We start from the raw sequence: 11,786 nt of genomic DNA, 5'->3' as shown, positions 1-11,786 counted from the left end.
GTCTCCTAGGGATTGATGATAATTATTTCGTTACTGTGTTGTTTGCGACGTGGTTAGGTGATGGCTGGTTCCCTTTTCTGAGCTCGACCGTGGCTGCGGTAAATTGCAGAAAACGGAAAATGTGCGTTGAGTTTCGGCGCGCTCGATATGAAGGTGCATGAAAGTTCTTTGTTTGTTGTTGGTTGTTGTTGTTGGCCGTGTGGTGTCTTACTTGGTTCTGCATGTCCTGTTAAGAACATGTCGTTGATGGGCCTTTGCCGAAGGATTGGCATGGTTTCTCGGTTTATGTGAGTTCGGAGTGACCGGGGTAGACCGCAACAGACGGAAACGATGGAAAGTGTTAATTAAATTGCGACGTCCTGGATGTGAAGGTGCATGAGATTTCTTGGTTTGTTGTTAGTTGTTGCTGTTTGCCGTATGTTCTCTAATTTGGTTTTACATGCCTTGTCAGAGATTGTTGTCCAAGGGCCTGTGCCAAAGGATTGGCAAGGTTTCTCGGTCAAGTTTGCCGAGTCCCTTAAAGGTACTTATTAACAAGACCTCTGTTGTTTTGGTTATGTGATTATTGTCTTCCTTATACCCTTGGTTTGTGGCTGATGATTTTGCTGTTAGCTTGCTATGCAGATAGGTCGTACTATGGCCCTCCGGATTTCTTGTGCCAATACTGTGGTGCCTCCTTTTGGTTTGCTGAGTGTTCAAAGTCCAGGTCATCCTGGACACAACGTAAGATGGTTTATAATCGCTGTGTAAAGGCGCTAAGGTATATATTCCTCCCTTTAAGGATCCCCCAGCCTATCTTCGGAAGCTCCTTCAATTCGATGGTACTTCTCGTGCTAAAAAATTCATCCGGACTATAAGTGAGTACAACTGTATGTTCGCTTTCACTTCGATGGGTGCTACTATTGAACGCTCGTTTGGTAGTAGCCGTGGACCTAAGATTTTTAAGATCAGTGGTCAAGTGTCTCATTGTATTGGTTCGTTGGTGCCTAGCGGTGATGATACCCCTAAGTTTGCTGAGTTGTATATACATGACCCAGCTAATGAGATTAGACATAGGATGAATGCCTTAAATCCAGATGATAAGCCTACTGGGGGTGTGGATGAGAGTATTGTGGTTGGTCTTAGAGACATGCTTAATGAGTTTAACCTATTGGTACAGACCTTTCGGGAGGCGAGTAAGATGATAGAGGATCGTGGTGATGAACCCATCGAGGATATCTCGATTCGTATTATTGGACCTTCTGAGGGCGATAGTCCACAATTTAGTTTGCCTACAACCACTGGGCTTGTTGCTTTAGTTGTCAGTGGCGGCTTCACGTTAGAGGCATCTTCTCGTGATATTGTTGTTTGCAGTCGTTCCGACGGTTTGCAGCAGATATCTTCTCTAAACACTGCATTCATGCCTCTGCAATACCCGTTGCTTTTCCCTTATGGAGAGAGAGGGTTCCAGGTGGATGTTCCTCACTTGATTGTTCCTGAAGAAGATGATGACGATGGACCTATAGATCCTAATCCTACACCTGGAAGTCCGGCCATTGAGGCGTCCTCTTCATACCCTTCTAGGGGTGGTGATGCTTCCACAAATAGTCGGAATAGGATGACCATGCAGGATTACTATCGTTTTATGTGCCATTACAAGGGTGATCAGCCCAATCCATATATATGTTATGGTCTCCTCTCTTCTCAGTCGGTTGTTGATGCACGCGCATGCATCGATGAAAGTAGATTGTGGTATATCATAAGAAATCAGGACATGCTTAGATCAGAGCACATGCAGGGTATTACTGATGCGGTAGGTGATGGGTGTGTTGATGGTGATGCTCTTGGGAAGAGGACCATTGTACCTTCCAGTCACATAGGCGGTCGTCGTTACTTCCATGAAAATTTTCATGATGGCCTTGCCGTTTGTCGGGTGCACAGTGCGCCTGACATATTTACCACTTTCACTTGCAATCCCAAGTGGCCTGAGATCACCAGTGCATTGGAACCAGGTCAGACGCCTTCTGATAGGGCGGATATTGTTGTTAGGGTCTATCACATGAAGCTCACCGAGTACTTGGACGAGATTAAGTCAGACCGGGCTTTTGGCCCCATTACGGCTGGTATTGTGACCTCTGTGCTTTGTGTGTGGTTGTTTTTTTAATGATATTTTACTTCTTCTGTTGGCTGGGTTGTCTAATTGAGCTTTTGTGTCCTTTTTTCAGTGTTGTATACCGTTGAGTTCCAGAAGCGGGGACTGCCTCACGCGCATATACTTGTCTGGCGGAGAGGGGGTAACGGTGAGATTGGTGTTGAAAATATTAATTCATCAATATCTGCTAAAATACCTGATGCATTGCTTGATCCTCTAGGATATGCTTTAGTTTCTGAGTTTATGATGCACGGTCCGTGTGGTGAAATGAACGATAAATGTGTCTGCATGAAAAATGGTGTTTGTTCTAAATATTTGCCAAAAGATTTTAGAGTACCACTGTCATTGATGATAATGGGTTTGCCTTATATCGACGTCGTGACGATGGTCGAAGGGCTATAAAAATGGCCATTACCTTGACAATAGGCATGTTGTTCCTTATAATATGGCGATGCTCAAGAAATTTCAGGGACATATAAATGTAGAGTGGTGTAATAAGACACATGTGATGAAATATCTCTTTAAGTATGTCACCAAAGGTGCTGACTACTCTAAGGTCATGTTAGAAAGGCCAAAAAAATGACTAAATCTGGTTGTCGTACAGTAGATGAGGTTCAGGAGTATCTGATATGTCGGTATATATGTGAGTACGATGCATTGTGGTGCATATTTGGGTTTGAAATACATTTTAAAATGCCGTCGGTTCAAAGGCTGGCCGTTCATATGCCTGGCATGAATACTGTCTACTATCGTGCTGGTGCTGACCTCATGAAAATTGTTGATTCCGACTTCTTGCGAAAGACTATGCTTACCGAATGGTTTGTTGCGAATGAGATGTTCGAAGAAGCCCGTTCATTAACTTATTGTGATTTTCCAACTGCTTGACATGGGACGCTAAAAGTAGGTTATGGCATCGAAGGGGTGGGGGTGAAAAGATTGGCCGCGTGTATTATGTACATCCTTTGAGTGGTGAGTTGTATTACTTGCGCATGCTTTTGATGATTGTTAAGGGGGCTAGGTCTTTCGAAGATCTCCGAACATATGCTAGTCGTCTTTATAACACCTTTAAAGAGGCTTGTGCTGCGCGTGGTTTGTTAGGAGACGACAACAAGTGGTACATAGCGTTTGATGAAGCGGTTGTCTAGGGGTTCGGGCATAGACTTAGACAGCTATTTGTGACTATGCTCATGCATTGTTCTATCAAGGATGAGATGGGTTTCTTTGAACATTACTGCGCTAGCATGTACGATGATATCCAGCATGGGTTGCACCATGCCCTGGGTAATCCAAACTATGTTGTTCCTCCTGAAAGATTGAGAAATATGCTTCTTGATGAGTTGGCCGACGTTTTCTTGAAACGTGGTTCTGATATAAGAAATTTTAACTTGCCGTCTCGCTCTGGCGAAGGTGAGCAGTCTGATGATAATCGTCTAATTCGTGAGGAACTGTCTTATGATGCATGTGCTCTGTCTAAACAGTCCTTGGTCATGTTTGATAGTTTAAATGAGGACCAATTGGTTGCTTATAAGACGATTGTAGAGTGTGTGCAGGCGGGGAGACCGGGCCTTTTTTTGTCTCTGGGTACGGTGGTACTGGGAAGACATACCTGTGGAGTGCAATATGTGCTTTCCTTAGGGGCGAGAGGAAGATAGTGCTTACTGTTGCGTCGTCGGGTATTGCGTCGCTGTTGTTGCCTGGTGAGAGGACTGCTCATTCTCGCTTTAAGATACCTATTCTTCTTGAAGATAATACATAGTGTGATATTAAAAGAGGCTCTAAGCTTTGTAAGTTGCTGATGGTATCTTCGCTTGTTATTTGGGACGAGGCGCTGATGACACACAGGAAATGCTTTGAGGATGTAGAAGAACTTTGCGTGATGTCCTCTCTGTGGCTAATCCAGATCTTGCGAATATTCCGTTCGGTGGAGTAGTGATGGTCTTGGGTGGTGACCTTAGACAAATCTTACCAGTCGTTGAGGGAGGTACTAGGCCTCAGATCATTGATGCGGCAATCACGAATTCTCCGTTGTGGCATTCTGTTCAAAAATTGTCGCTTTCTATTAACATGCGCTTGGGTGTGCATGGTGCGGATACCCGGGCGCAGAAGGATGTTGCCTTGTTTAGCAGATGGGTGCTAGATCTTGGGGAAGGGAAGTTGCCTGTCACAAGGTGAGGCGATGAGGTCGAGGCTTCTTGGATACAGATCCCGGACGACCTCTTGGTTTGTACGTCTGGTGATCTAGTTGCTGCTATTGTTTCTTCTGTCTATGGTGATTTTTTGCATAACTACCTGAACTCTGGTTACTTGCAAGAGAGAGCCATTTTAGCCCCTACCAACGACCATGCTAAGGATATTAATGATCATATTCTTGCATTGGTTCCTACTGATAGCAGAGACTATTTGAGTGCTGATTCTATTGACGATTCTTCTGATTCTGTTAGGGACAAAGATATTTACTATCCAGTCGAGTACCTGAACGCAACTAAAATTATAAATTTCCCAAACCATAGGCTGACTCTTAAGGTTGGTGTTCCGATTATGCTTCTTAGAAACCTGAGCCAGGCAAATGGGTTGTGTAACGGTACACGACTAGTTGTAAAAGAATTAGGTGATCGGCTGATCGAAGCTGTCATTATGACTGGCTCACATGTGGGTGATATTGTTTATATTCCCAGGATTGAATTATTGGCAAAGAAGGGAAATGCACCTTTTGTGCTTAGACATCGCCAGTTTCCTGTTCGTGTGTGCTATGCCATGACAATTAATAAGAGCCAGGGACAGACCCTGTCTGCTGTTGGTATATATCTTAAGGGTCCGGTTTTTATGCACGGGCAGCTGTATGTGGCAGTGTCTCGTGTTACATCGAGGGCTTCTCTGAAAATCTTTATATTAGATGCTGATGGCAAATGCGGCTCTGAGACCAAGAACATTGTTTTCCCTGAGGTCTTCCAGGCCGCTGGGATGACTTAGGTTTGTGTATGATGGTAGTCTTCATTTTGGTGGGTTTTGGCATGCTTTTGTGAGTTGGATGATATTTTGGGTGGCGACATATAGTGTTGGCTGAATAAATATGTCGTCCCATGCGATGGGGTGATATTTTGAATGTTCTCCTGTACTGGGATTGGCTTCATTCTGTGGTTTGCTTTATGTCATAGAGATTTACTGAGTTTAACGGTGGTGTTGTGTTTTGGTGCTGATACTTTTGTTGTAGATGGCGATGACTGATCTGCAGGCTCTTGTTGTGGGGAACAAGAACCTGACCATCCATGTGTATGTTTCGCGTCTGTGGCAGCATTGTGGATCCACTGATAACAGTCCTATCAAAGACACTGACATGGTCCTTTTGGATGTGTAGGTACATGGCTTCTCTAGACCCCGCGCCCTATGTTGTTTGTAACTTTCTCCTGCCTTTTCTGCTTGGTAATTGATGTTTGTTGTTTCTTGGCAGGGCAAACATCTATTCTGAGATTGGTGAGAAGCTTGTGCCTAAGTTCAATTGAGGCAACCACATCCATGTTGTTTCTTGGCATGAGCAACCACATCTATGCTGATATTGGTGAGAAGCACGTGCTAATACCCTTTTTTGTGGTTTGTATTGATATTTTCTTCTTTGACCCACCAAAAGATATCTCAATGCAGCTATTCTCTAATCTAAACATGGATGACTTTCAGCAGCCTCTTAGTTTTCATGCATTTAGCAAGAGAATGCTACTTTTTTACTTGGTTTGATAAAATAACTACAGCAAAGATGTGTAGCTTTCATGTCTTGTTCAATGTGTTCTATAATGATGAAAGCCTCCTTTATTTGCCAGGCTCCTGGGCTCCTTTATAGGTCTCTTACTTGAAGCTTGTGGTTGGCATGCCTTTCAAGGTCTGATATCCTATAACTGTATCTTCTAGCATCCAACCATTTTTGGAGGGACTCAAGTTTGAACTGACTGATTTCTTGTAGCATTCAATTCTTATGAGGGTGGAGTTGGAGAAGGTGGGGCGTCAGAGCAGAGCTAATTGCAGCGTCCACGACCTCCTTGGGCATGGCCAATCCTGCTAGATCACTGTTCAAGATATCTTCCGATATGCCAATAAATCGGCCGATTTATCACTTACCGCTGTCAGACTGATAAGATAAATCGGCCGATAAATCTGCCGATATGGCGATAAATCGGCCGATATGCCGATAAACTGGCCGATTTACCCTTTATCATGGGTCGACCGATAAGTTCCCGATAAGCGATATCCCCAACATTGCCAGATTGACCAGGTTGCGGGGTTTGGTCAGCAGTGTGTGTGGCCAGTGGTTGGAGCACACTGAAGTGGAGGAGCAGTGTCATTGTCGACCATGGATTCAGGTAGTTTCTGATCTTCTCTCCTGTTGTGGTGGTCCGATAGGTTACTGTTTAAATGATGCATTAGTCGTAGTTGGTGTCGTGCTTGCGTGTCTACTATAACGCCTCTGCTACAACATGACATGTGTTAATGTAGTGTTTATTAAGGTTTGGTCGGCATGCTGAATAAGTCCAGTATCCATCTGTTTATGTTTCTATACCTTACGTGATTAAACATGGGTTTATCAGTGTGTAGCAGATCTTGAGAGTTCTGTCAGGATAGGGAGAGACAATGAGGCAAAAGGCAAATGTACATGCTCCTTATTACTTATCAGAAATATTTTCATGTGAGTTCTTTTTCATTGTTTCTCATCTGAAATTGGATTCATAATGATGCCATTCTTACATCTCATTTTGTATCGGTTATCTTCTGATATTATGAGTCATGGGGATTATAAGTGCCATTAAACTGTTCACTCTGATGAGTGATCATGAGATGCATGTACTGTTTGCCATAAGGTTCTTGCAACTTTTCCTATAGCTAGATGGAGCTCCCAAAATAATTGAAGTGAACATGTTTTATATTAGAAAGACTTTGATTAAACCAAATGTATTTTGCCACCCTTGTAGTTGGACTAATATCAAAGCAATTTCCGTTCAAGATTTCCTGACCGCCAGACTATTATCCAAGCATTTTTTGGCACGAGGTTGAATCTTAAATGGTGGCTGGTTGATAATTTGTCCAGGTTGAGATCGGCCACTGATGACACGAGTCTACTACCCTGCTCCTGTGAAGGTAACCGAAGGCCTGCGCCTCCCATCAGCTTGGATATCCTCTCTCAGCTTGCACCTCTTCATGTGAGCTCCTCCTCCCAGTTTATTCTTACCACTGTTTGGGTTGTTTGATTCAGATTTCTTTTTCTGAAATTAAATCAAGTGTCAAGGAATGAGATGGAAGCATTGTTCAGGCTTTATGAGAAGGTGAACCGCTCTATCAATGACGATGAACTCATCCAATTGGTACCTCCAAACAACTTACTTCCTATGTGTTCTTGGGATCAAGTAATGTAATGTTGGTTTACTAAATTCTGGTTTGTATTCCTGTCAGCTAATAAGACCATCCTTTCCATTTTTCAGCACTGTATTGGGAACAGTTTTACCACCCGAGGATACATCCAAAGTACAGGTTGTGCTATTGGTTATCTTCTCTTTTTATTCTAGATGCATGTTTTTGATATCCCTTTTTATTCCTATTCGTTGCATACCTTATTTATTAGAAGGTCTAATTGCAAGTATTTGCAAGGTCAAATTGTTATGCAAAATTTTCTTTGTAGTGTGCATAAATTGCCCCTCCTGTACAATTTTTTTATGTCTATGGAATCTTTTTAGGAGCCGCTAGACATGGCTTCTTTTTAGGAGCACATGCTTGCTGATACGCTATTTTCATCTAAATTCCGTAAAGAATGACATGGAATATTTTGCTTGGGTTCATTCAAATAGCTGCTTCACATTAAAGCTATGCTGCATATTTCACTGGCATATTTCCCAACATGCTAGGTCAAAGGTCCTACCACAAGCTGCATCATTTAACTTACAATTTTTGTACCTGTATAGTTTATAATTATTTGCCACCTCTTGGTCCACATTTACTATGATTTTTCTTTTTGCTGCATTTACAACGATTTTACCAAAAGGTTATTGTGATGCAAACTACTCCTACATGCTTATCCAATGTAGTATACTTCTTCAACAAAGGATACTTATTATAGTAGTCTAACAGGAATGTGTCTATGCAGGTAAATTAGACATTTCCCTGTGCGAGATCAAATGACTTGAGCTTTACATTGGTTCAACTGTCCCTGTCATCAAATATTATGTTTGCAAGATGAACAAGACCTTTGTCACTCCTGGACTGAGGATGGTATGGACCTTAAATACCCTACTACTTAAAGTAGAGTATTGTAGTACCCAGCTATGACCGATCATGTTTCTTTTCGCAGTACTTCTGTCGCTTCACAAAAAATGCATCTAAAGCACCATCTCAATGACCGGCCGAGGACGTGATGGTTAGTCTCAGCACTGGAGATGTTATGAGACAGGTCTGGATGATGATGGGTACGGACAAGAGACAAACAATAACAACAATTGGTCAGACTTTGTCAAAGAGGCAGGGACTAGAGAGTATTAGATATGTGTCTTTGCCTTCAAAATTGAAAATGGGAAACCATTGCTCACCGTCCATAAGCTTTGAAAGGCTAAGGTACAAAATCGCATGTGCAATGTCTACACACAAATCGTTCTATGAAATGTATCTAACGGATTGCCTGCATCAGGTTAATGTGCCCTGTGAAGTTTTTTTTTGAGGGATAATGTGCCCTGTGAAGTTGATCGAGAAGGCAACCGTGTGGTCTCAAGAACCTTGTGGTCAAGTGGTTACCGTAAATACCCTCTCATGTTCACGTTTTTCCTACCAAACTTAATGTCAAGTGGTTACATAGTTGTCTCACCGACGCACTAAACTGAATGTTGCCTTATTTCTCATTACGGTGTTGAACTGGATGATGTTTTGCTCCTATTATGTGTGAATGTTTCTTCTTCCTTTAGTTTGTTATGTCATATCCTGTTTGAATATGTATGTTAAATCTGACTTCCTACTAAACTGAGCATTACCTGGTTGGACACATCGTTATGACCGGCACCCTCGCGCCAAGGCGTGTTTCAGATCTAGTATATAATCTAGGTAGGAGTTTCTTTCGACAGTAACACTTGCTAGGATTTTATTTCATGGATTAAAAGCGAATAAATCAGATCAGAGTAGCAGCACTGTATATGTGTAGGTTTGTTTTTATAAAAAAGAAGCAAAGAAGGGGAAGTGATGTTCTGCTTTCCGGTGCATATTCACCCGTGTGAAGAGTACATTTTTAAAAAAGAGAAGCCTAATAATTTTTTTTTGTGAGAAACATTGTTGAATGTTTCACCACGTGCAAATATTAGTGATGAGAAAACATTCATGGAGGTCCGGCCAATTGTTTTTTGATGTTTCCCGAATGCCTAAAAAACACCCTTTTGGATTTTTTTGCCCCGACCTCGACAGATATTTTTTTCATATCCCGGCGAACCAACCTGTGGTTGAGATGGTTAGGTGGACAGTGGTATCCCCAACCCATCAGGATTCAAATCCTGGTGCTCGTATTATTTCTGAATTTATTTCAGGATTTTCGGCGATGCGCTTTCAGTGGGAGGAGAAGTTCCCGTCGACGACGAGGCGCCTATGGTGACTTCGTAAATCTCAAGATGATATGTCGGCTCAGTCTCTCGGAGGTGCTCATAGAGGTAGGGTATGCGTGTGTGCGTTCATAGGGATGAGTGTATGCGCGTGTATATGAGCGCTTGTGTCTGTACTGATGCTAAAAAAAATATTTATCGCAAACGATATCAGTTTTTTAAATTTAGTTTCTCTTTTTTTTCTTTCTGATTTTACTGTTCACCTGGTGCATACGCACCCCGAGCATCTACGGATTGTTGTATTGAGGAAAGCAATTATGGAACTCAATGTGTTTTTATGTTTTTTCTGAATTTACAGCCGCTAAAGTTCCTGAAGCTTGATCGACATCTGTTGTCAGTTGCTAACTATTCCAACATCTCTGAAAATGGGAAAAGCAAGAGGGAAATGTAGCAGCCCCTAGGACATCAACTGTACTGCCAGTGTAAATGCTTTCACGTGAAAATGCTGGTATCCACCTTGCAGCCTGCTATTGTTTTTCTGAATTTGCGATTGCGGACCATTGCTTTCTGTCTGGATTTCACTCAAATTGAGCAGTTTCACAAAGTGGGTGTTGGGGTAGTAGTTTTGATCAATTCAGGATATCGTGTGAAATAAACCTATTGGATTTCTCTCCAGTTTTATATTTTTTTGACAAAGTTTTTTTTTGACAAAGTCTCCAGTTTTATATTGTAGCATAAGATTGAAAAAAAATAGCCATGGTTTACAAGTCACTGGTAAAACAAGTAAACCTGCTGTTGTCAAAATTTCAATACAACTAATTAAGCATGTCAAATGGAGCAGCTTATTTAGTGGTAAAATGTTCCCTCCAAAGTCCGCTGCCGGTCACGCTCTTTCGACAGTCGGTACATATTTTCTTTTAGGAAATTTTCTTCACCTAAGCTTTAGTACCACTTTCTATCATACATTTGTGATTCACCCTTAATGTTAGTCTTTTGTGCATGGCCCCTTAAACTCATATCTTCTACTGCCCATGAGTGGATTATTATATAACACTTTATTGGACAAAATTATTCTTGGGGTATGTGTCTAGGTTGCGCACCATCTTCAAGTATAAGCTGATAACATTGCCATGCATTTTCAATTTGAAGGGCCAACAAGAGAGGATTTCTTCCCGCAACATAACAAAGAACCCAATATGTGGATGCAAGACCTGAGTGCCTTTTTTACTAAATCAAAAATATTATATTCATGAGAAACCCAAAGATGGTGGGGTTAGATGGGGATTGCTTGGGAAGCAAAGAGTAAATACCTCAATTCTTGAGGTGGCCAAAGACTACTTTTTTGAATTGAGCATCCCAAGATAAGAGGCGGGGGAGGGGGGAAGGAGGCAGTGGACTCTGCTGAACTACATGTAGCTCGTTTATGACATTTACTATTTGGATTAAAGTTATGAACATGATTCATTGAAAATTGGCAGAAGGACGTCATGAATTTATAAACCACACAAACACACACTAGCCAGGGGACTCGCTCCGCCGAACAAGCGGCTCTTCCATCACTGCCGGAAAGAAAGTCATGAGGCACTCTTCCGTGGAGATGAAGACACAAGCATTCCACATGCATGCAATAGTTGTAACCCACATGACCCGAGGTCCATGTCGTCGAAGTTGCAAAGCTCTCGGGGTCGCCTCCAAAACGTCCACTGCTCCAACACGCCTTGCGCACTCAGCCGGTACCGCCTCTGGGGTCATCGCCCCGACATACCACTACAGAGACGTGCATTGCACGTGCATGCTTACTAGTGCTGGCAAAAGTGTAATAATCGGTCAACGATTTTTTTTTGAGGGCACAAATTTTATTTTATCTGGGCCCATCCGTCCATTCGATCCAATATGTAGTGGCCCATCCTTTTCTCCCCCAGGCCCGGCCCGGCCCTGCCCCGGCCCGCGCGAGCGCGTCGTCTGCCCTCGCAGCATCTCCACCCCTCTTCTCCCCTTGCGAAAGAAAGAAAGAAAGACAAAAACAAAACCCAAAACAAAAAAAAAACAAAAAATAAAACAAGAGAGAGAGAGAGAGAGAGAGGGAGGGCGGAAGGCGCAGTGGA

At 42.6% G+C, this 11,786-nt stretch overlaps 3 long non-coding RNA genes across 3 annotated transcripts; all 3 read left to right on the top strand.

Moving 5' to 3' along the window:
• Positions 1–354: 354 nt before the first annotated feature.
• Positions 355–745, top strand: LOC119271191. The gene is made up of 3 exons (XR_005134445.1): positions 355–371; positions 452–523; positions 613–745. It is a non-coding gene; the product is annotated as an uncharacterized LOC119271191 (long non-coding RNA).
• A 1,429-nt stretch (positions 746–2,174) lies between these two features.
• On the top strand, positions 2,175–5,670 carry LOC119271190. The gene is made up of 3 exons (XR_005134444.1): positions 2,175–2,279; positions 5,343–5,486; positions 5,580–5,670. It is a non-coding gene; the product is annotated as an uncharacterized LOC119271190 (long non-coding RNA).
• A 1,939-nt stretch (positions 5,671–7,609) lies between these two features.
• LOC119271189 lies at positions 7,610–9,034 on the top strand. Its single transcript, XR_005134443.1, has 4 exons — positions 7,610–7,642; positions 8,253–8,377; positions 8,457–8,716; positions 8,790–9,034. It is a non-coding gene; the product is annotated as an uncharacterized LOC119271189 (long non-coding RNA).
• The last annotated feature ends 2,752 nt before the right edge of the window (positions 9,035–11,786 follow it).

The sequence above is a fragment of the Triticum dicoccoides genome, chromosome 3A (genome assembly GCF_002162155.2).
Source record: "Triticum dicoccoides isolate Atlit2015 ecotype Zavitan chromosome 3A, WEW_v2.0, whole genome shotgun sequence".
In the NCBI taxonomy this organism is placed as follows: domain Eukaryota; kingdom Viridiplantae; phylum Streptophyta; class Magnoliopsida; order Poales; family Poaceae; genus Triticum; species Triticum dicoccoides.
The sequence above is the reverse complement of the archived record's forward strand: the minus strand, read 5'-3'. Positions and strand labels throughout refer to the sequence as shown.